The following is a 25,997-nucleotide window of genomic DNA, read 5'->3' on the forward strand; positions in this document are numbered from 1 at the left end:
CAGTGTGTTTCGGGGCCATGAACATATGCCACACAGTTCAGTACCACAGATATTTTAATGCCATCTGTGGACTCGCGTGATAAAAAAGAGTAGAGAATCAGACAGTTGCCAGTCTTCCTCGAAACGATATTCAGCTATTGGCAGAATTACAAGTTTCCTGAGGATTCACGTGAAATGCTAGGCGCAATTCGCTAGAGATACAAATGAAATATGTTTAATGTATGTGGAGTAGACATGATGAACCAGAACACCACCGACAAACTTACCTTCTGACTATTTGGCATAAGGGACCCAATGTCCCCAGCGGCTCGTTACAGAGGAATGATGTAATTATGGTTTATTCGTTTCGTTCTCGCAATCGCTCTTGTTTCTGTGAAAATACCTCCACGACAATGAAGAGGCTTGTAATATGTAATAACGATGATGTACAACGCAGAACACGGAGTAGTGCAACAACCCTGTGACAGGTGCAGACGTACTGGGGATGTGGTTGTCGCCAGCGTGGGGAACAGCTGAGCATAGTTGTGCCGCTCTTCCATTGCATTCGGTGAAATCATACACAAGACACACAACGCACACCGTCGACATTTTATTTAAGACTTTTCGAATATAATTTCATATTGGGACATTTGCACAGTTGTGCACTATCTTCAGTACAATAGAAATACAAAGCGAATCGATGCAACGAACCAAACGATGTATATGTTGTTGCTACAGGGTTGTCTTGTACGAAATTGTATTCAACTGTCTGGAAAGAACTGGTTTCGTCAAGCTCGTGCTGAGAGCACAGTCTTGGAGTGAATCACACGCTAGATCTCTCCATAAAGGTTCAGACACTTAATTGACAGCACGTGCTCTCAGGAAACAGGACGGGAAAATAAAAGAAGAAGGTAAAGGCTGACTCGCGTGCGAACTTGCGCGCGCCGTATTGTTCGCGAGGACACTGACCAGTGTGGCGCGCTCGAACCCCGGCTTCCCGAGGGGAGAGTGTCTCGTCGCCGGGCCACCCACCCCCTTCTCCACTGGTGTAGCGTGTAGCGCCCCTCGCGGCTTTCAACCCTTCTCACATTCTCCCCCAGCGCCGCGCCACCCCAACTTTTTGTCGAGTCGATAAGCGCGACGACTCGCCGAAAAAAAGAAGGAAGGATCCTTTCGGCTAGAGGAGAGGCGCGTGCGGCGGCTTGGTTTTGTGGTCTCTGTCTCTCTCTCTCTCTCTCTCTCTCTCTCTCTCTGTGTGTGTGTGTGTGTGCGTGTGTGTGTGTGTGTGTGTGTGTCGCGCGACCTCGTAGACTTCTAGCTGTTTGGGAAGTGTCAGGTGTACGATTTCGGCGGAAAGCCACTTCTACTTCAGCTTTTGATATGTAAAATCCTTTATACTACATCTTCTACCTCGTTACCTATTTAGCGTACAGTTTTTTCTAGCATCACAGTAAAGGTATTTTATTGCGGCGGCCGGCGGTTGTAATTACTAAAGCAATGCAACGGCATCATAGTTTAACGCTTTAAGACTATCAATGGACAGAAGTTATTAAATTTTAGTTCTCCATTGAGCTATATTTACCGACTTTTCATAATGCATAATGTGAATTCCACACAGAAAATGTGCTTTTTATTAAAAGATGGATGCTTGCTGTTAATGTGGGACATACCAGTACGTGTGCACTGACATGTGACTCGCTGACCTTACGAGTAGAAAACATTGGTATGAGAAAAGTTAAATATCCCTGACCGAATGGCGCGAGCAGAGAATGCACAACTTATTCCTGTTAGTAGCCACGGCAGGTGTGTGTCAATCGTCTCATAACATCTGTTACTTCTCTAACAATATCTAACGTTGTTAACCTCCTTGAATTGTAAACAAGATAGTTAATAACTCGTCAGTGAGATATTGTCTTTCTGGCGTTTATTTTTGCTGTGCAATAGAAATTACTCGAGTCCTTGAGCCACTTGTAAGAACCCATGCTTAACGTAAATATAAAACTACCGTTGATTGTTACTAAGGCTGAAAACATGAGGTTTTTTAAACAGTAGATTATAACTGACATATTAAATTATCAACATATGAGCGGATCTCATTTTGTATACTGTATCTATTGATTAAATCTCTCGAGAAAAGAAACTGCTAGTATGCTTTCTGCATCTGTCTTATTGTAAGTTTTTAAAGAAAAAACTAAATTGAAAAAGTGACACTATCCACCAGTTGCAGTCTCTTTACCCGTTAGTAAGAAAGTCTGTCTGGCGACTGAACCGACATGAGAAGCACGTCTGAGTGCAGTCGGTACTGAGACCCTGGCTTAACCGCCAAATAGCCTTGCAGTCTGCTATAAAAAACGTACAGCACCTGTTCTTGTGCTGCTGCCGATGTACCGGCAGTGGAACACTTCTCTGTCGTAGTGACTCTAACAGATTAATGAGGAGCATAATTTGGTAGTCATTGAAACCGACAGTTGAAGCCTCTATGGTTTTTGTTTTGTTGATACGTAAACTCCGTTATACAACATCTTGATGACGTAAAGAGAACGAGAACGGGACCGTAAAAAACTGTGCTGACACAGTAACAGAGCAAACGAAATATTGCGAGCCACGTTGTGCATATCGGACGAGGGTAACGCGATGAAGTGTCGCCAGCGAGACGTTGCTATGGGATTTGTGTGCTCGCGTGCGTCGCCGCGGAGGCGTGGCAGCGGCGCAGCACGTGGTTGGGCCCGCGGCCGCGCGCGGCAGCACCGGCGGCCGCACAGTAGCTGCTCCCCTTGCTCTCACCTCGGCGCTACCCTTTCCTCGCCCCCACCCATCCTTCTGCACGGCGCGCCCGGCTCCGACGGTCTCCGACTCGGTCGATATTACATTGTTAATTATGCACCGTATCGATCACGGGCGCCCCTGCCGTCGGCAGATAATAGAGTTTACTACGGCTCCATTTAATTATCAGTAGCGTAGTAAATAATAATGCCCACCTTGGTGCAGCAACATGGCGCCGCCGTCTTGCTGGCCATATTGATCCCGGGGCGTGTGCATTCAGTATCGTCATGCGGGAGCGGCGGGCGTGAGGCGAGGTGCAGGCCGGCACCCCGCCCCCGCCTGTCCGTCCCGGCTGCCTTCGCCATCGACCTCGTATCGGACTCCCCAGACTGCAACTTTCGGGTTCGTCGCTATAGTTGACGGCTGTAAAAATAGCTTATTGACTCGAGCGACGATTACTCTGGGTCTATCGTGTGATGATCTCCTTTTAATACTTTGCTGCCGATGACGTCTACGCCGCTGTGGCGATAACCCCTTTGCTGCGTGATTGACAGATTCGCGTTTGACTCGACGCTCCGCTGTCAGGCGTCGGGGAAAGGAAATCTGTTCAACTGTGTTCTCTGTATACTGTAGGGCTGTATTGTTTGATTGTGTCTATTTTCTGACATATCGATTCTGTAAAAATATGACGGCCCGTGTTACAGACTACCCCTGTCTCGACATTACGAAAAGTTTGCATGGTTGCCGATTTATTATTCTTACTTCGGAATCATAAAGGTTCCTAGGCCTCTATTAAAGACCTCTCGGTTGGCAATTCATTTCGTATTTTTGTGTACTCATAGTCGTTTACCTCTTCCATGTCGTGTGAAGTGACACTTTAGTTGACTGTGGATGCGAATTCGGGGGGTAGTGATGCTCAAGTTCCACCAGATTTCTTTTACTGTGCTTTCCGCATATCAGTTCATGAGAAAGGTTGGATGATTTCTATAAGAGAGCAACATTAGATTCCTTCCCCCATTCTTGTCCATCCATGGGCACCATCCCCGTTCTCATTATCTTGGAGAGCTGAAACTCTTAACTTTCGATCTGCCCCCAGTCCTTCCACTCTTTGCGGAATGTTGAACCATAAGCAAAAAATTCAGTAAGTTAGAATAGGTTGTCGCTCCTTACGGTTACAAAAAACGTAAATTGGCATTGTTTTCATTACATTTCAGAAAAAAGAAAACAATTGCGTTATTGTAATAAATAGTCACAGCGCACAGTTCGTTATGGCAATTACTTTTGAAATATTCTTCTGTCATAAACCAATAATTATTTCCTTCGAGTCACTACGTTATAAAGATTTCATGCACTACGGTTTTGATTTCTCTACAAACACTACAGTGAATTGACAGAAGTCATGGGATAGCGAAATGCACTCATACAGATGGCGATAGTATCGCATAGACGAAGTATAAAAGGTCAGTGGATTGGCGGAGCTGTATATTTGTACTCGGGTGATTCATGTCAAAAGGTTACCGATGCGTTTGTGGCCGCACGACGGAAATTAACAGACTTTGACTGCGGAATGGTAGTTGAAGCTAGACACATGGGACAAAAAATGGTTCAAATGGCTCTGAGCACTATGGGACTCAACATCTTAGGTCATAAGTCCCCTAGAACTTAGAACTACTTAAACACACACCCATGCCCGAGGCAGGATTCGAACCTGCGACCGTAGCAGCCTCGCGGTTCCGGACTGCAGCGCCAGAACCGCACGGCCACCGCGGTCGGCCACATGGGACATTTCGATTAGGAAATCGTTAGGGAATTCATTATTCCGAGATTCATAGTGCCAAGAATGGGCCGAGAATACCAAATTTCAGGCGTTACCTCTCACCACAGACGATGCAATGGCCGACGGCCTTCACTTAACGACCGAGAGCAGCGCTGTTGCGAAGTGTTGTCAGTGCTGACAGACAAGCAACACTGCGTGAAATAACCGCAGAAATCAATGTGGGGCGTACGACGAACGTATCCGTTAGGACAGTGGGGCGAATATTTGGTGTTAATGGGCTATGGCAGCAGACGGCCGACGCGAGTGCCTCTGCTAACAGCACGACATCGCCTGCAGCGCGTCTCCCGGGCGCATTACCTTATCGGTTGGACCCTAGATGTCTGGAAAACCATGGCTTGGTCAGATAAGTCCCGATTTCATATGGTAAGAGCTGATGGGAGGTAGCGAGTGCGGCGCAGACGGCACGAAGCCATGCGCCCAAGTTGTCACCAAGGTACGGAGCAAGGTTGGTGGTGGCTACATAATGGTGTGGGCTGTATTTACGTGGAATGGACTGGGTCCTCTGGTCTAACTGAACCGATCATTGACTGGAAATGATTATTTTCGGCTACTTGGAGACCATTTGTAGCCGTTCATGGACTTCATGTTCCCAAACAACAGTGCGCCTTGTCAGCGGGGCACTGTCGTTCCCTATTCCTTTGATGAAGATTCTGGACAATTCGAGCGAATGATGTTGTGGAATCCTGCCCACTCGTGTGTTATAGGCTGCCTAGGAGGCTGTTTTCTCGGGTAGCTAGACAACATATAAGCAAATCATAATAACAGAGTTTATTACAGTAATTGAATTGACAATACTTAACTTTCGTTTCTACATGAGGGGCCGCAAGCAATTGGCGACATGCAAATAATCAGTGACCTTTGATATATACAATTTCCATGTAAGCAATGAATAGCAGATCAGACCACACAAGTTCATAAGTCACTGCTGTCGTTAATATCACTGAGGGTCTTCTAGTGCGCGTCTTCTCGTGTCCGGTCGCGGCTAGGCGGCGCGTCGCTTTTGTTCTCTTCGTGTAGAGGCTGCTCCTGTCGTGGTGACGTCCTAGTCAGCGGGCTATTGACTCACACCCCTCTCTGCTGTCTCGTTCTTGATCTTCGTGCCGGCGCTTGTCTTTACGCCGGAACAGATCCTGGTCACCGAAATCGCTCGACATGAATCCCATCGAACGTTCGTGACGTAATCGAAAGGTCAGTTCGTGCACAAAATCCCGCACTGGGAACACTTTCGCAATTGTAGACGGCAGCGTGGCTCACTGTTTCTGCAGTGTACTTAAATTGACTTGAGTCCCTGCCACGTCGAGTTGCTGCACTACACCGGGCGAAAGGAGAGCCGAATCGATATTAGGAGGCATCCTATGGCTTTCGTCACCTCAATTAACTGATTTTGATTAACTGAATAAATAGGTTTTAAATTTGAAATTCTTTTAAAAATTTCGAAAATGACCAAATGAAAACATGCCGAAATAGTATGCCTTGCAAGGGACTCGAACCGTAGAATAATAATAATAATAATAATAATAATAATAATAGTATTATTTCGTGTGACTGAGCCGCCAGGTGCAAGTCTTCCACTTTGATGCCATTTCGGGGCTTGGATGTGCCTAACCAACACCAGTAAGCCTAGCGGGGAAAGGGGGCGTCAGTTTAACCTGGAATCCGAACCACGTGTCGTTCCTGACTGTCATGGAGAGGTGAAGTATTGATTACAGACAGACTGAAAAGTTTCAGTTTCCAAACACGAACTTTACCGCTAGATCCCCAGGTCCCCATCAGTAGAATACGTATTCTGTCTACAGAATATTCATCGGAAAACCTGGGATTTCCTAATTTGTGACGCAGAAAACTGGAAGCTTCTAGATTAACGTCAAGTCGAAATGTAGGTTACTAAAAACTAGATCGGTTTAAAAAAGAACTGTGAAAGGAAAAGGCAATACGTCTATTGAAGCAACTGCCTTTAGACAGTCGCCCGAAGTGCTATGTAGAAGTCATAGAGAGGTTCATTCGTAACGATTGGTCGTGGCTTTGAACCATATTCATTCTGAATACGAGACGTCACAGAAAGATTGGAACCGAATGCCAAGTCGACGTGATTATGGAGCTATCCTGTGACATGGAATCCTGTCTCTGATTGATATTTTTATAAAAATAGCTCTGATCACTATGGGACTTTACATCTGAGGTCATCAGTCCCCTAGAACTTAGAACTAGTTAAACCTAAGGACATCACACACATCCATTCCCGAGGATGGATTCGATCCTGCGGCCGTAGCGGTCGCGCGGCTCCAGACTGTAGCGCCTGGAACCGCTCGGCCACATCGGCCGGCGGGATTTTTATAAATTCTTACTCTTCCCCCCCAGCTTCTTCCTAGGCTATTGTGCCGAGGACTTTGGACACTACTACAATGACGGGGAGCGGTACACAGGATCGTCATTACATCTGTCTCCACATGACACAGCCCAGCACCTAGACGAATGGTGTACACTTGAAAGAACAGACCAGCTTTCACACTGTAAGCATGTAGCGGTAAGCATACTGATAGGTGCAGCTAGTCTCAACGAGTAAACCTATTTGTCGGGTACAGTATAAAAAAATAAATATCTGAAGTGTGTTGTATACACGGGTAGCTTCGGAACGGAGCGGAATGATGGCACGCGGTATGTCGAGACGAGGCGGCCGTGCTGATGTACGGGAGACCTAATTCCGGCCGTACCGCACGTGTGTCGCCGCGTTAAACATTGACGACCGCGGCATTATTCATGTCCCGAGGCCCGATGCCTCCGCCGTCTTCGTCCCGCGCGCCCTCACGAAACGAATTTTCTTCTAGCCGCGCCACATTCAACATTTAGCTTAGTACAATTGATGTAATACGACGTTACAAGCATGTGGTGAACCTGGCGTATCGCGTGCGTCGTGAAATCGATAAATGCTTTCTTTATTAATGTAATAATGTTCATACTGCAAAGGTACACTAGGCTGATCAAATTTCGTAACGGTAGCTGCCAGTGTTGCCGTCAAATTATTCCTCAAAAATGTTCGCAGGCACACAGTGCAACGCCTATTACATACGTAACTGTGGCACGCTAACATGATTTTAACATTATGCCGAATTGAGGTACACCTGGTAAACGAAGTATGTGGCTAATATATAACTGTATGTAGCATGTAAGGACAACTTGTAACACGACTTCATTTTACTTCCGAATGCTGAAGATTTAATCTGTAGTAACTTTAACGAAATCCATGAATTCGTGACTGCTCGTGGGCGGCTTCTATGTTCTTAGTCTATGAGATGTAAATTATGATCTCCAACTTCAGCAGACGAAAATTCGGGCCACGCGCAAGCCAACGGTCAGAGCTCCGGCGTACCGTATGTGAGAAACTGGTTTACGGTATTTTAATATCAGAGGGTATGGTTAAGGCACTTACGGTGTAGATAGCGTTTTCCTTATCCTATCACAAGGGCACCTTACGGAATTCACACTTACATTATTTGAAGGTGACTGCCCAAAATTTTCTAGAACAGTGCGATTAAATCGTTAAAACAACGGTCTTTGAAGATTAGAAGTGTTTCCAGTGTTGTTAAGTGTTAATATTTTTAAATTTGTAACGTAGCTGTCGATGGCTGAGTGCACTGCGTCGTTGGTTTGGTTCCCGTTGGTAGCAAAATTTGTTTTTTACTTTTACCTTGATTACATATTTATTAACAAATAGCAAGTGTAATCGGCAAGTATCGAATCATATTTTTAAATAAAATGATAGCTCTTTATGTGTAATTCCTAATCAGACAAAAATGTCATTATTCAAAATATTTTTGTTTCTACAGAGTGAACAGTGCTGTTGATGGGTGTAATGTTTTTTTTTTTTTTTTTTTTTTCATTTAGCAATAAGGCGTTCGTATGTCTCTATCAAATTTCAGTTTATTTTCACACAACAGGTAATTAAAATAAGAAATGTCAATTTTATTAAAAATTATGATTCTGTATCTGTTAATTAAGATATTGATTTGTTCATTAATATGTAATTTAAATATAAATATAAACAGAAAAGGTTGGCTGGAACTGGAAATCGAGCCATCAACTTTACTATAAGAAGACACCTATGCAACGCACTCAGTTATCGAGAACTGCGTTAAAAACTTACAAATATTTGATATTTAACAGCTCTCGAAAACTTTGTAATCTACGAAGGGGGTTTCCTCGAGATAGTTTTTTTAATTTCATTTTTTATTCTTTTCTTAAGAATTGCGTCGTATTGCAGTTGGAGATTCATATGAATTTGAGTAAAATCGAAGACGGCCAGTCCGTAAGATGCCATCGTCAGACCTGCACGTAGGGGGCTTCAGATGTCAAGTTCGTCGTTTAGCCCTGCTGCCTTCCGCTGTTCGGGCCTCGGAGCTTGGCGCGTGCCTTGTCTTGCCTTGTGCCGGTGGACTTTGCGCCTTCTGGTGGCGAGCCTGACTTCCGGCAAGCCAAGGAGTGCTCCGCGGCGCGGAAAACGCGGGGTATGCATACTAATTTTCTTTTCGTCCGTAGTGCAATTTTCCTCGTGGCTGGCGGTGGCGGCCGTCCGCCCGTCAGTCTCTTGCCCGCGACCGTCACATCCGGCGCCGCTACACGTGACTTCCGTTTTTTGCTTTCTCCTCTACACTTCATGCATAAATTTCCCCGCTCCCTTTATTGACCGCTGTGTCTGGTTATTCTAGATTGTACTGAAGAACTATACTAGCAACCACATCTGGGCGGTCTTAAGTAGACACGAAGCGCTTCGAGAGGTGCTTCCGTCCGTTTCCTGTTGGAAGGCCGGTCTGAGCGGACAGCATGCTTAGATTTCCGTCCTTTCTCAGTCTTCCGTGTACGTCTGCATGTTTATCCTACCAATTGGCCAACACGTTTCGCTCCTCTGAGAGGCAAATAAGTTATTACGATTTAAAGGGTGCTACGATTGTTTGGCTATTTGTTTTGCACCTGTTCCCAGTGATTAAAAACATGCAAAATGGTCCACAGAAATCGACAGGTTTACCTACGTGTTTTCCATTTTATCCTGTAAAGTCTCCGTTTTCTTAGCACATTTACGACATTTCCATCGTTCCTCAGAGTCTTTTACTTCGTTTCTGAGAGTCGTCTTTTCTCGCAAGTTTTGTCATACGGTGGACTTCTCGCTCTACTAGACACCAAACTAGTTTCTGTCGTGGACGTAATGTTACAGAAATCCTGTGTCGCTGATTCGGAATTGCCATTAATAAACAGAGTAGGCACAGGCTTTCCGAAGATGGTTGAAGCTCTCACTTGAACGGCTTTACAGCAGTGAGCCTTTTTTTCCCTCTCTCTCTCTCTACAAACAACAAGATGGAAACTTACACTCCGTATGCCTGACTGACCTTTCAATACATTTTTTAAATTATTGCTGTCAGATTATCTTTTTACGATTGCTTGAAAATGGCGTAATGCCGAAATTGAAATTGTAAAATAAAATTCTAACAGCAGAAAGCGAGATACATCATTTTCAGAATTTATAGAATGTGTGGACCTATATTACAAGGAAGTTTCAATATATGGTTGTCTTACTTAGGATCTACGAGTGCGAGCTGAAAGACATTGCTTCCGGATTTCTTAAGTGAAAACTCTTAAAGCTTTTTAAATAAAACAAACGTTATTAACATTCTACATCTGTATTCTTCATGTGTACATATTTGCAGCCGTGTGTCCCTAGAGGGCTCCGAATTGTAGCGTGTAACACGGCGGTGTGTAACGGAACTACGTCAGTGCGTGAGGAACAGCGAGCTGTAATCGAGTTTCGAATTCGAAGGGCATGTGGAAGGCCCCCTCCCTCTGCATGACAATGGCAGACCACACACGAACACTGCGACATCTGCAACGGTCCGGCGCCTTGGGTCCTGTCGTCGATCATCCTCATCTGTTTCCAAAACTTAAAGAATACCTTCGGCGACTTCTCTTTTATAGTGATGAAGCAGTGTAAGCAGAGTTGAGGTTGTGGATCCGTCAACAAAGTCAAACTTTCTACAGTGAAGGGATCGGCAAACTGGTCACTCATTGGGAGGAATGTGTTAATCGCCTGGGTGACTACGTTGAGAAAGAAATATGTAGGCATGGAGAATAGCTTTTATTTTATAAGCTTTAAGAGTTTTGACGTAAAAAATTCGGAGGCATTACTTTTCAGCACGCTTCGAATTTGTCGGTGTGTTAGTGTTCATGAATGTTTCTCGCTCTCGAACTGTGTTGACGTGCGATATGACACAGACAGTTCTTACGTTCCGCCGTAAGGCTGAAAATATCGGTACTCTGGTGCAGTCCCACAGAAAACGACACTCAGAAATGTCTCGAACATTGGAACGAACGGTTGCAGACGTGTGTCAAGTGAAATGGCTCGTTCTTTGAAGGCGACCATAACTCTCTTTCAACGTATGTGGAAATTACACACGGTCTTCTTTCTTATGTCTCACATCTCATAAACGACAAATTTTGCTGAAACGCGAGAAAACTTGCTTGCAGAAAATTACTTGTCCATTACTACCAAGCTGTTCGCTTTTGATGAAACTTCTCATTGCTTGAGAATAGAGTTAAAGCAGCCACCGTTTAAAATACGTCACTATAAGTAGTTTCTTGTATCATCATTTCCTTTTTGTCAATACGTACGTGCATTGCGCAACTTCGGTCGTTCCGCAAAGCAATCGTTCATATATAGTTTATCTGTAATCTCACTCTTATTGGTATTCTCACTGTTGCTGTTGTTACCGCTCGGTAAATGTTCAGATACTTTTGTAATTGTTCAACGGATTTTCCTGTGCATTTAACTAACGGAAATAGGAATGAGCCCTTTCTGCATTCAGAGGACGACGGAGAGTGGTGTTACATCTTTCCTTCACTTAACTGCGAAATAACGGTTATTTATAATGTAAATATTTTTAGATAAAATTCAAGAGGACGAGCTGTAAAATAGCTACCGAAAATATTACATCTTCGATGAAATGCCTTGTTAACAAAATTCCCGTCGCGAGGCAGCAAAACATGGGGTCATTATTTGACGTCTTGGAAGATACGAAAGCAGTGATTTTAATTTCCCGGCGGGCCTCCGCGCGAGTACGCTGTCATCAGTGTAAATATTACACTCCCTGCTCCTTTTCCCCCTCAGCCTCCTTGTTTTTCTGCGGTGGGGTGGGGATGGTTGTTTTATATCAGCCTGTCGTGTGTTATGCGATACCCCAGGCCCGCCCTGCTCTCATTTATTGGCTGTCGTGCTTGCGTCCTTTTTTTCTCTCTCATGTGGGACAGAGAATCTGTGGATACTGACAGTAGCTACGTTCAGTTGTCGGTTATACGACACACGTGTGGAGTGCCGTCTTATAGATTAATTTTTCTTTCTCATTACTGTGTGTGTTTCGGACGTATCTCTGCGTTCCTCACCGAACACGTACTTCGTAACCATTTTCCGCGTCGGCGCTGCGAAGAGGATAGATAGACCATCACACGCTTCACTTTCAACTTTTCTAACGATTTTTGACACAACTCTAATGCTTTCACAGTCATTAATTTCACCCCTTCCTTTTGTTTACCACCTTGTAACGAAGGTTCCGCGCGCAATGGAGCATGTCTGACGTGTCTGTCGTCTGACAATGGAACTTCCAAATATTGCGTCATTACGCAGTCCAATTAGAGCAGTATAATTCTCGCTGTAGATTTATTTCCATATAGGCAGTGTAGAAAAAACCTTCTCATTGCGCGAAGGTATACAAACAAAACTGTTTGCCGGCCGGAGTGGCCGAGCGGTTCTAGGCGCTACAGTCTGGAACCGCGTGACCGCTACGGTCGCAGCTTCGAATCCTGCCTCGGGCATGGATGTGTGTGATGTCCTTAGGTTTAACTAGTTCTAAGTTCTAGGGGACTGATGACCTCAGATGTTAAGTCCCATAGTGCTCAGAGTCATTTGAGCCATTTTCGTTTCCTATATTTTTTAAATGTGTGTGAAATCTTATGGGACTTAACTACTAAGGTCATAAAAAAAATGGCTCTGAGCACTATGGGACCTAACTTCTGAGGTCATCAGTCCCCTAGAACTTAGAACTACTTAAACCTAACTAACCTAAGGACATCACACACATCCATGCCCGAGGCAGGATTCGAACCTGCGACCGTAGCAGTCGCGCGGTTCCAGACTGTACCGCCTAGAGCCGCTCGGCCACCCCGGCCGGCGCTAAGGTCATCATTCCCTAAGCTTACACACTACTTAACCTAAATTATAAAGGACAAACACACACACCCATTCCCGAGGGAGGACTCGAACCTCCGCCGGGACCAGCCTCCTATATTTTTCGCGCTCTGTTGTTCCTGTATGGTCCAAAATTTTTATGTACATTATTTCATAGTCTGAAGGTAGGGGAAGGTTGCTATCAATGGGCCACTTAATGAAAATGTTTAATAATTTTTTTGCATTTCGTTACAGAAGTCGTAAATATTCATTGTTAATTAAACATTTGAAAAATAAAAACGAGTGTCATCAGTCCAATCAATGAGACTAGTTTTCTTCAATGAGCCAGGCAGCTTTCGTGAATGGACTATAGTGTAATAGTTGTTAAATACTACATACATATAAATAAGTGTCAATACATTTCATGTTTTTTTTATTTTTAGGAATTTTTTGTTGGCGTCTGAAACCGAATAACCAAGAAGGCCAAAAATAGAAATGTCATATTTGAAGGTAAAAACAAAAAGAGGAAACACGTTTGACTGATTACCAAAATACCTACGATTTATGAGGGAACATGTAACGGAAACCATTACTTATATTTCGTTCATAGCAGCCTACTTAGGCCTAAGATGAACAAAATTCCAGGGCGCTCATTCAAGGCAACTCGCACCGCACCGCGTAACACACCTAGATTCTGTCCACAGCACGTAACGTTATATTGTTAATATGACAAAATGCTGTGCATTGCTCGTAATTTCAACGATGGCTACAGAAATTTAATCACTATTGCCGTATCATTACGAAGTTTCAGTCACTAATACTAGTCAATTACAAGAACATTGCGTAAACTCTACCTTTTTTCGCTGTTGCTTTGTGTCTGCGTGGAAGAAGTCACCACTAAGATCGTGAATCTTTGAAAACATGGGGAACACGTAACGATCGCTAGTATGCGCCTCTTGTGAATACCCACAGAGAAATAAAGCAGACCCGTCGGTGGAGCCAGCTCATCGGTAGCAAGCTTACCCTAAAACATAGAAATCCGCCATGATGGGGGAGGGGGGGGGGGAGTGAATACTCGTACTTTCGGCGAGATTTTATTTCCCCACCATTTTACTTATGCACTGGAAGTCGTCCATTTAAGAATGTGAACATTTCCTGCTATCATTACTAATTTAGCTGTTTTCACTCTCACCGTAACCCAGACATTGTAGTGTACTACTGTGCAGTGACCATAATATTTTCATTCCTGATACCGGAGCGTGGCTTTATCGACCGGCATCATTTTTCTTCCATGTCCGGAAGTATTTCATTGATTGTGAGTTTAGCCCGTTGTCAGCACAAGTTCAAATCCGTTGTTGCTTTTACACTCTAATCTGCTGATATACAGGGTATCCCAAAAAATAGTCGACAAGCTTTAGGGATACGTTCATTACACCAAAACAAGAAAATAGTCTAGTATATATGGGCTCTAAAATACATACCTTAAGAACCATGAGCACTTGTTCAGTAGAAAAAAATTGTTGGACTCTAGCGAAGACGAACTAGCGCTCATTGCTTTTAAAATATACAAATTAGGCGCGATGTTTTCTGGACATTATTTTCTTGCTTTGGTCCATACTACCTCCTCCTGAAATCTGGAAAGCAAAGTCCTTGCAATAGAAGACATCTGTTTCATGGTATCGAAGATGAACAATGCTCATAGGTCTTGAGGTGTGCATTTGAGACTTTTTTTCTTGTTTTGGTATAAGAAACCTGTCCCTAAAGCTTGTCGGTGATTTTTTTTTTGGGACACCCAGTATACGGATATCAATTACGTGAAGGAAAAAAAAACGCATAAAGAGACGTTAAATGCAGCTCAAGTGTTATCCTCAATCTGCACTGGCATGCAACAAAAATACTATAGATCTTAAGACGAAGAAAATTAAAAATAAACGGTAATAACCTATAATTCAATGCTTAAAACCCATAAATCGTGTTTGCTTTCTAAAATGAGGAAATTGTATCCTTAATATGTGAAGACACCCAGGGAAGGCTGCTTTCAAAAACAAGCGGAACATTTCTGATTAACGTTCCTCTACTGTAGAGCAACACATAATAATAGCTTACAGTTTGTCATAGAAGATGCCACAGTTTTAAAGAACAAATTGGTAACTTGAAAGGAGGTAGCACAGCACATTTTCAGCAGTTGGTACAATACATTTTCAGCAGTTGATTGGCAATCTAGAGGCGTCGTCATCTTCATTATCGTCATCACCAGTAGCAGCAGCGACAGCAGCAGCAAGTAGCAGGTAGAATTTCAGTGCTCGTCTCCTGTTGCCGGTCATAATACTGCGTCAATCATCATACGCCATGAAGGGCGCGCGATACCCAGAGCCACGCTGTAAACGGATGCACGTCGGGTAACAAAGGTATGTTGAGAGCAAATTTCCATCCGCTCTCATCATTTATAGCATATCGACGTCGGCAAGAATGGGGAAAACGTTCGGCGTCACAGCCTACGCGCTCCGGGATTATTATCGGTAGGGAAAAAAGAGATTTGACCGGGACAGAATGTTGGCGATGCGTTACTGAATAATGGAGTCGTCTGCAGCGTGGGCAGCGGAGGCTGCTGAACATTGCAGGGGGCGCCGTTACGAGCGGCGTGCAAGAGTGATGAGGCGCGCCGCGGCGCGAGGAAACATTTAAGTAGGCCGGCCGGCCGCCTATTGAGCACCGCCCGCTGCCAAGTCGCCGTTTTGTCCGACACGGCAGAGCCCAGCCCAGGCCGTCCGGCGGGCTCCAATTTGGGGACAGCAGGCAGCGGGCGGAGGCGTGCGTGCCCGCGGGTCCGCGGGTCGGGGCACCGGCAAATGTCAGTAAATCGTAATGCTGACAGCCGGCCGCGCCGCTGCCATTAAAACGGGATGTACCGCCTTCTAATCCCGGTACACGCACTGCATTTTAACTGCGGCTGAATTATTGAGGAGACACGTTCATACGGGAGCTGGCCGCTTGTCGGCCGCGCCAGACACGGCCGGCGCCCCTACCGCTGCACGCCGACAGCGCATGCCGCTGCCTGCACTCGCCGCGCCGCGCCAGCTGTTTGTCCAAATCGCCTCGCAAGTAACCCGGCACGTCCATTAGTCTAATAATTCTACTCGTAGCGGCGCGCGTTGCCACAGCAGTTGGGCAGTGCCGTCGATTTCCGCAGTCCATTTAGTGTACGTTTAGCGCGCGTTACTAGCGTACGAGGGACGGTGAGAAAGGTACATATATCACAGTAAAAGATCCCTGCATACAGTCTAGAATCACCCTCCCGGAATAGCCATTCTCCAAAAATTCCCTACTCACTCACAGGTCTCTTTCTCTGAACGATAAGCTGACAACAACTAACAAGTAGACCCGCCCAAGGGATACACTTCGATTTTGACCGGCATTAAATGTCTTCAGAATGAGATTTTCACTCTGCAGCGGAGTGTGCGCTGATATGAAACTTCCTGGCAGTTTAAAACTGTGTGCCCGACCGAGACTCGAACTCGGGACCTTTGCCTTTCGCGGGCAAGTGCTCTACCACTGAGCTACCGAAGCACGACTCACGCCCGGTACTCACAGCTTTACTTCTGCCAGTACCTCGACTCCTACCTTCCAAACTTTACAGAAGCTCTCGTCGAGGAGTCGAGGTACTGGCAGAACTAAAGCTGTGAGTACCGGGCGTGAGTTGTGCTTCGGTAGCTCAGTGGTAGAGCACTTGCCCGCGAAAGGCAAAGGTCCCGAGTTCGAGTCTCGGTCGGGCACACAGTTTTAATCTGCCAGGAAGTTTCATATTAAATGTCTTGTTGTGTAGACCGAAAGAAGAGTCCCATTTTTTTTTATACGTGTTCATACGGCTTTTAAGGGTGTGAAATACCCCCTTAAAAAAAACTTGGTTTCTTATTCGTGAATGAATGCCGTGAAACGGTAACAGGTACCAAAACAACCCTCAGATAAACGTTCTATGATATTTGTTTCATTGGACACTTGGTTTTATATCTGCTAAAGTTCCAACGGTACTCATTCAGGGCCGGCCGGAGTGGCCGAGCAGTTCTAGGCGCTTCAGTCTGGAACCGCGCGACCGCTACGGTCGCAGGTTCGAATCCTGCCTCGGTCATGGATGTGTGTGGTGTCCTTAGGTTAGTTAGGTTTAAGTAGTTCTAAGTTCTAGGGGACTGATGACCTCAGATATTAAGTCCCATAGTGCTCAGAGCCATTTGAACCATTTTTTACTCGTTCAGGACATGAAACACATTTCTTTTTAAGGGGGTGTTTCACACCCTTAATGGAATAATGGGCATGTATAAAAAATATGAGCCTCTTATTTTTCTCTACACTACAACATATTCAAAGCCAGTCGAAATCGAAGTGTATCCCTTGGGTAGATTTAGTTCTGAGATAACCCCTTACTTTGGATGTCGAAGACCAGTTCCATTTCTCCGCCGGCCGGTGTGGCCGAGCGGTTCTAGGCGCTTCAGTCTGCAGCCCCGCGACCGCTACGGTCGCAGGCTCGAATCCTGCCTCGGGCGTGGATGTGTGTGATGTCCTTAGGTTAGCTAGGTTTAAGTAGGTCTAAGTTTTAGGGGACTGATGACCTCAGATGTTAAGTCCCATACTACTCAGCGCCATTTGATCCATTTTTTTTCCATTTCTCCTACCATCTTGTTCTTTTGTTTTACAGCGTCTATCCCTTGACTAGCGATCTGCTTTTTCAAGATTTGGCAAACCGCATTTATTATAAAATTTCGTGGTCCGATGTCCTCCTTCGCGCCACAGACGCCACGGTAAGATACTGAAGGGAAGTTGTGTTCCCCATCTGCAAATCCATTTTATGTACGTACCACCGTTTTAACGTTGTTAAACAGATGGATCCCAGAAAGAGAATGTCCTCGGTTGTTCTTCTGTTTTCCCTGATAGGATATACAAGGTGCGTTTTCCAGGAAAACTACAAATTATGATGCAGAGGTACATGACTTACTATGGCACAGGAGAGGATCCACAGACATCACCGTTCAAGGTTTCTTGTCCGTCCTGACTCGCTCAGTGCACTAAAAGCGCTTCACTAAACGTGTGCAGTAGACCAGTTGATTCAGCTGATCCATGGCTCCTTACAGCCGCTCGAACATCGTGTCAAGGAGGTGATATTTCGCTGGGTACGTGACCACATCGGGATACAAGGAAACGACATGGCCGACAAAACCGCCAAAGAAGCATGTCTGGACGGTGTTGTCCGTCAATGTCCCATCCTGTTGCACGCCACAATCTCGTTTGCTGCAGACGCCTGTCAGAAGTTCGAGCCCTCCCTCGGGCATGGGTGTTTGTGTCGTCTTAAGTTAGATTAAGTAGTGTGTAAGCTTAGGGGTCGATGACTTCAGCGGTTTGGTCCCATAAGACCTTACCACAAATTTCCAAAAATTTTCTGACAGGCGCATAATGCGCCAGTGGGAGACTGAATGGTTACAGGTGACAGAAAACAAACTGCGGTCGCTCCAATCGATCACACAGGCATGGCGGAATTCGTGTCAGACTCACCGCTGGAAGGAGGTTCTGCCTACCAGGGTGCTTATCGGACATAGCCGTTTAACACATGGCTTTGTCCTCCGGCGGGAGGTTCCACCGCTCTGTGAAGTTTCTGGTATACCACTTTCAGTTCAGCATATTTTGGCAACACGTGTCCTTCATACTGATATTAGGGCAGCCCTCAGTCTCGACGGAGATCTACCTACCATCCTCGCCGATACTGATTCCAGTGTTACAAGAGTGGTGAAATTTTGTGAATTGTCGGGCCTCATTCCTAATTGATGGGGAAGGCAGACACACTTAAATACAATATAAACTGCTCCGCATGTGGGGCAGCCTTTGTCCCCCCTAATGAGATTGGGATGCTGACTTTTCGTCAGGGCACTGATGACCAAGATGTTGAGCGCCCCTCACCTTAAATCATAATCATCATCGTCACCCATCTGCAAATCGTGTAAACTTCGTGTTATCGTACTTGAGCTGTTTATGTGTCGTATTGTCTGAGGCAAAATTTGGGAACGAGGCTCCAGCATTTGCTTAAACGAGCGGTTGAAACCTAAAAACAGCATGCATGCTGGCCGGTTCACCAGCCCTCGGTCTTTAACCCGCCACGCCGATTGATCTGGATCTGGCACACCTTGCTGTCTCGCAAACTAACGCTGTACGAGCGTTATTATCCTGGAAATATTTTTCATTCAGTTGGCTGTTAATGCGGTAGAAGACTATGTGCAAGGTCGGATGAGTCTGTGGGAGAGAAACCAACTTCGTATCCCCAAATAACAACGTGGGTCGCTGTCGCCCCGTGAAGAGCGTGCAGCAAAGAAATTCTCTTGCCCACGAATTTACGCGACGTTTTCGATTCAGTGCCTTCTACAATAACATCCGTTATCTCACAGATTAATTCTAACACAAAAAGAAGAAAAACGTCAGCCAAAGTCATTTTTACGAATAAACAGCGTCATAACCGGTTCCACTCTGAACCGATCGGTTCATCCTCAAACGACTGTTCACGTTAAAATTACGTACACTGCGCAATAAAAGTAAAGGATCACGTTTTAGAAACCCCTTAATTGTCTCCCATTGAAATATTGCTCAGTGGTGGCTACAACATTCGTCTGTAATGGGCTCGACAACGCTTCAAGCAGCAAGGTGTCGACACATGCGATAAAAAGGCCACAGCTTCTTGTAAACTTTAACGTTCGTTAATGCCACCGTGGACGTATCATTCGATGGGGAGGTCGTCACAACCCCTCTTACCCTCACTTCAGCCTTTCCTTTGACACCTCTGTGAATCGCGACACGCAGCGTTGACTCCATGCGGTTTTCTTATCGGTGGCCAAGGAAAACATTTTGGACAAACCGCCACTCAGAATCGACAAGTGCACTTTAAAAATTTACGTGTCAGAAACTTCGGCATCAAGTGCTCTAGCACCTGAGGGTTAGACAACCCCTTTGACACCCTTAGGTGGAGTTTGCCTATCTTCAGGCGCTACCAGCATCCGCGAGACTAAAGTGGTGTCGACGTTTCTGTAGGTACAGTTTTAACGTGCTCAAGAAAGGAATGTGGACGGCACCGAGGATGTCGCATGTATCAATGTCGAACCCTCCCGTCATCATGATACAGGGATAGAAAAGCATTAAAGCACTTTCCTACTTCGGATCACGTTCAAATTTCATCAGATTGTTTTGACGCTTCCAAGTGGTTCCACTCTGTACGGCACAGCAAAAATGACTGTCACATTACACTCCAAAGGGCTGAGATCATGTTGAATGGGGTTGCAGCTTCGCAGCGTCTAGAAGAGTAGGGTCCAAATGCCCAAGGTGTGGCAGCAGTGGCCAGATTTGTCAAAAACGGCGTCCTGCCGCTCGTCGCACTGCGAACGGTTGTTTTCAACCTCGAAATGTGTGGGAATCAACGCACCGAGAGAAGGGGCGGTTTCATTGACGCCCTTTATGCCACACCTGAGGAGTTTTCTTATGTCGATTCTGAGCGCCAGTGTGTGTAAAACGTTTTCCTCAGAAAACGGTGCGATTTCAACGCTGTGTGTCGCTCTTCTGATCTCCACCGCAGAGACGTCAAAAGAAGGGGTGAAAGGAGGGTAAGACACGTCTGCGGTGGCGTTGAGTAGAATTGTGGTGAATTTTAGCGCCAATGTAGTGTCATTAACCTACCTTACAGCTCACAAGAAGTTCTGAGCAGTGACTTTCCTTTGGCACGTGTCGACATCTTGCTGTTTGAAGCGTCGCCGAGTCCGAGGGTTACGTCACAGGGCGCCACGCTTTTGCATGATAACAGGAGGAGGTTGTACGCACCCTTGAGTGACATTTCAAACCTAAGCGTCGCAACCGGTGGGAAGTATGGGGTTTCCAAAAATTGGTCCTTTAATTGTGTTGTGCAGTGAACATTTTATTGCAGTATCCGCGAAGTGTTCTTCTTGTGGTCAAAGCTCCGTGGGATGGTAGCACCTTACAACAAACACAGGCTAAGAAAAAGTACTGTTTTACAGTAATTGCACCTAACAATCAACTAAAAATGACGTAAAAATTTTCCAATAATAAGAGCTGAGGTAGCCTTGTGGCACTTTCATTGAAAATCGTGCTTCAATTTATAGCACTGTCCAGTGAACTTTCTCACATTTCCTGGAATAGTAAGCAAGCTTTTTATTTTGAGATGATTATGAAGTGTTTTGTCATGACATTGTTGCTGCTTGATGCCTCATTCGCTTAGCAACACCTCTACGTGTTAGCGTCCGAAAGAGCGCTATCATTGAGGTGAAAGCAAGCTTGACATTCAGCAGTCACACTCGTTAGGTTAATCCAGAACAGCGAATGATACCTACCACAAATCCATGACTAACTAATAGCTGTTGCCTCAGTATAAACCTGAAAGTCTTTAAACACTGGGCCTTCCCCTTCATGGTTTCATTCTGAGAGATTGGCCCAGCTTCCCATGTTGAATATGTGTACGCCTCTAAACCATTGCGTCGTCCTTGGGAAGTTGTTTCCGTACACTTCAAACAGTTCACCATGATTTTTCAAACCTTTTTTTCTTTCAAAAATAGAGCATCAACCATCGCTCGAATCTCCATCTTGTCAGAGATGTGCCATTATTATTTTCTAGCAGTTTTCTCCGAAGAAATGGCGCGGTAAAATTTAAGCCATGAACGGTCCGAACACTTGCAGGGACACGCGATTCCTCAACAGTACCGAGTGTGGAGTTACTCCTCTTTGATGCCTCCGATAATACCTATTTTATGACCACCTCTCGTATAAGTCAAAATTTACGGCGTACATTATCGAGTTGCGTTGCTACGACCGCCTTCAGATATCGCGTAGAACAGGAACCAGCTCGTGCCTTATGTCTCACGACGTACTTCGGCGAAGTAAGGATATTTGACGTCTGATGGGCTGGCTGTCTGCGCATATTTCACTCACCGTGGCGTTGGCGATGCAAGCAATGTCTCCTATTCGTAAGAAAGGTATATTATCGGGTTTCAAGAAAGTGCAGGTTGTATTTCTAAAACGAATAAGTTTGCAGTTGCAGATCTATCAGGATGAGCGAAGAATCGATGACTTCAGAGAGCATACAGCTACACAAAAATTTTGTAGCAGGCAAATTTACAACGTTTTTTGTCTCTGCTGCTTCTGTTGTTGTTGTTGTTACTGTTGCTATTATGACCTTCAGTCTGAAGACTGGTTTGATGCAGCTCCTCATGCTACGCTAACCTGTGCAAGCCTCTAAATATCAGAATAATTACAGCGACCTACGTCTTTCTGAATCTGCTTACTGCATTCATCTCTTTGTCTCCCTGTACGATTGTTAGCGCCCACACTTCCGTCCAATGCTAAACTGGTGATCACTTAATGTTTCAGAATGTAGCCTTTCGACTGATCCCTTCTTTTAGTAAAGTTGTGCCACAAATTTCTTGTCTCCCCAATTCCGTTCAGTACCTCTTCATTAGTACTTCCTCATTAATTATGTTATCTACGCCTCTAATATTCAACATTCTTCTGTAGCACCACATTTCATAAGCTTCTACTCTCTTCTTGTATAAGCTGTTTAAAGTCCATGTTTCACTTCCATACATGGCTATACTTTCAGAAAAAAACTTCCTAACACTCAAGCCTGTACTCAGTGTTAACAAATTTCACTTCTTCAGAAACGATGCCGCGCGGGATTAGCCGAGCGGTCTGAGGCGCTGCAGTCATGGACTGTGCGGCTGGTCCCGGCGGAGGTTCGAGTCCTCCCTCGGGCATGTGTGTGTGTGTGTGTGTGTGTGTGTGTGTGTGTGTGTGTGTGTGTTTGTCCTTAGGATAATTTAAGTTAAGTAGTGTGTAAGCTTAGGTACTCATGACCTTGGCAGTTAAGTCTCATAAGATTTCACACACATTTGACATTTTTTTCAGAAACGCTTTTCTTGTCGTTTTCAGTCTACATTCAATGTCCTCTCTACTTCGGCCATCATCAGTTATATTGCTGCCCAAATAGTAGAACTCGTCTACTACTTTAAGCTTCTCTTTTCGTAATCTAATTCTCTCAGCATCGCCTGATTTAATTAAGTACTTTCCACTGTCCTTGTTTCAAAATGGTTCAGATGGCCCTAAGCACTATAGGACTTAATATCTGAGGCCGGTCACTAGTCCCCTAGACTTAGAACTACTTAAGCCTAATCAACCTAAGGACATCACACACATCCATGCCCGAGGCGGGATACGAACCTGCGACCGTAGCAGCAGCGCGGTCCCGGACTGAAGCGCCTAGAGCCGCTCGGCCACAGCGGCCGGCGTCCTTGTCTCGCTTTTGTTTATGTTTGTCTTATATCCTTCTTTTAAGACGCTGTCCATTCCGTTCAATTGTTCTTCTAAGTCCTTTGCTGTCTTTGATAGAATTACAATGTCATGGGCAAACCTCAAAGTTTTTATTTCTTCTTCCTGAACTTTAATTTTTGCACCAATTTTTTTTCGTTTCCTTTACTGTTTGCTCAGTGTGCAGATTGAATAACGTTGGGAATAGGCTACAACTGTGTTTCACTTCCTGTACGATTAGTAAATAGTCTTTCACTCTCTCTGTTTCACCCCCGCTACCTTAAGAATTTCAAAGAGTATTCCAGTCAGCATCGTCAAGAGCTTTCTGTAAGTCTACAAATGCTACAAAAGTAGGTTTGTCTTTCCTTAACCTACTTTCTAAGATATTTCGTAGGCCCAGTATTGCCTCACGTTTTCCTATATTTTTCCAAAACCCATACTGATCTTCCCCGAGGTCGGCTTCAGTCAGTTTTTTCCATTCTTCTGTAAAGAGTTCGTGTTATTATTTTGCACCCATGGATTATTATTAAAATGACAGTTCGGTAATTTTCGCACATGTCAGCAAGTGCGGTCTTTAGAACTGGAGTTATTATATTCTTCTTGAAGTGTGAGTATATTTCGCCTGTCTCATAAAATATTGAACTCCAGACAGAAGACTTTTATCGTTGCTTGTTCTCTCTAGGCTATCAGTAGTTCTCACGGAATGTTGTCTGCTCCCAGGGCCTTGTATCGAATTAGGTCTTTCTGTGCTCTGTGAGATCCTTTTCACAGAATCATATCTCCCGTCTCATTTTCATCTACGTCCTCTTCCGTTTCTATTACATTGCCCTCTAGCATATCTCCCTTGTATAGACGCTCTACATATTCCTTGCACCTTTCCCTTCTTTGCTTAGGACTGGTTTTCCATACATTTGTTCTTTAGCCGTTCTTGTTTAGCCATTTTGCACTTCTGTCAGTCTCATTTTTTAGATGTTTCTGTTCCGTTTCGCCTCCTTCATTTGCAGCCTTTTTTTATGTTTCACTAGTTTTTTACTAGTGTTATAAATTACCTATAAATTTTAAGTTCCTGCATGAACTGCACTTGTTCATCGGCGCAGTTAGTAGAACAACATTAGTTGACACCGAGTGACTAGAAGCAGTTTATTATGAAAGCTACAGATGTATTTCCTCGGCGCACACGTTATGCTACTTAACACATGAAACTATACTGGATCTTGAATATTTCCAGGAGAAAACTAACTCGAGTCAATCATACTCATGCCTACTAAAGCGTGCCAATTTAGAGACGCATTCTTTATTTGCTCTCAGTCGAAAGCTGGTTGTGACGGACGGCGAGTAGACTAAACAGTGAAATCGTCGAGTGACGTGAACAACAATATAGTAGCACTTAAGTATGTACAGTTGCTTTTGTGCCTTGTGTCTGCGAAGTGAGACCAACACTCATCGTTATGTAAATTGAAGGTGGAGGGGGGGGGGGAAGGGAAAGGACGGGGCGGGGAAGGAACTAATGATATCAGCTGCATCGGGACTAATCGCGGAATCAGCGGGGACGAGTGAAAATGGGTGCCGGACCGGGATTCGAACCCGGGATCTCCTGCGTACTAGGCAGTTACGTTAATCACTGCGCCATCCGGACACAGTATTTATCGTAGATGTGCGTACTATCTAGGTGCGCTCCCCAGCCGAGTCACATTCCCGTCACCATGTCCGAAAGAACCGACACCGCGCATTCGTATATAATTAATACTTATTGTGTAGATGCTTCCGTTCCTCAGTAATGACTGGTAGATACTGGTCACGGAACATTGAGCTATTATCGCTCAATGTCAGCTGTGTTCCACCGATTTCTAAAAGTGAAAACTGGGATTGCAACCTTTCTGGATCGCCATTGTGACGACCGCGATTTCGCTCCCGTGTTGCCATCTCTTAGGAAGCGGGTAATTGTACTGGAAAATCACCAGCACCAGGAACAACAGTGTCGCATTATTTACGACGTCTGTTGCCAGGGGCGCTTTCAGCTTTGCCGGCAACGTACGTTTTTATTATTATTATTGCCGTTAGCATGCCGTGCGCTAATGACCGACTTGGTCACTAACGTCCAGACTGCGGGCGGCCGTCGCCCGCTAATTGTTGCTAGTGGCACAAGAAACGGCGAGTGGCAGGCGATTAGTGCTCGTTCGATGACGTCCTGGGAGGTGCCGGCGGGCGGCGGGAGGGTCGCTGCAGTAATTATTACTGGCCGTCTTATAAAAATAATACCGCGACCCCGCCAATCAATAAGTAACAAATTCCCGGGGAAGCGTGGCGCTGCCACAGATAATTAAATGTATTAGCTGTCGCGGGAATGAAGAGGAAGTATAGTAGAGCAAAACGCCAGACCGGTCGATACGACACGCCGGCCATGTCCGTGACTGACCAAGTATTCTGCACTCGGCGCCACCACATCGCAGCCGCTACTGCCGCCTCCCCCGCTTTTCCGCGAGCGCCGCCGTAATTGGGCGGATATCTGGAGAATCGCAACTGCATAATTTATTTCCAGTTTGCTATCAGATTAGATTTGGCCGTGACGTTCGGGCAGGCGGGGAGGGGGGCGAAGCGGACGGCCGAGGAGGCGCCGCCGAAAGAGGAGTGGAGGGAAAAAATTAAAACGCAAATAAATGAAGCGAAAAAAAGGGGGCGAGTTCTGTGGACCGAAATAAAAATAATGGAAGACGGAAGCGATACTGCAGCCGCGCCCACGCTTTCGAGGGAGGATAAAAAATACGGCCTAATCGGATATGTGGCAGTTACGGAAGGTAAGATAACCGATACCTATATATATTTATATATATTTTTTTGCGAGGCGCTCGGGTCGGCACGGGAATGGGGTCGGACAGAGGG

General features: G+C 45.2%; 1 protein-coding gene and 1 non-coding gene across 2 annotated transcripts in view; one reads left to right on the forward strand and one right to left on the reverse strand.

Annotated features, from left to right (window-relative positions):
- Positions 1 to 25,997, forward strand: part of LOC124795699 (protein bric-a-brac 1-like) — an 837,236-nt gene that overhangs the window by 633,418 nt on the left and 177,821 nt on the right. The window lies entirely within an intron of this gene.
- Trnat-agu lies at positions 24,680 to 24,753 on the reverse strand. The gene has a single exon. It is a non-coding gene; the product is annotated as a tRNA-Thr (tRNA).

Source organism: Schistocerca piceifrons, chromosome 4, assembly GCF_021461385.2.
Source record: "Schistocerca piceifrons isolate TAMUIC-IGC-003096 chromosome 4, iqSchPice1.1, whole genome shotgun sequence".
NCBI lineage: Eukaryota > Metazoa > Arthropoda > Insecta > Orthoptera > Acrididae > Schistocerca > Schistocerca piceifrons.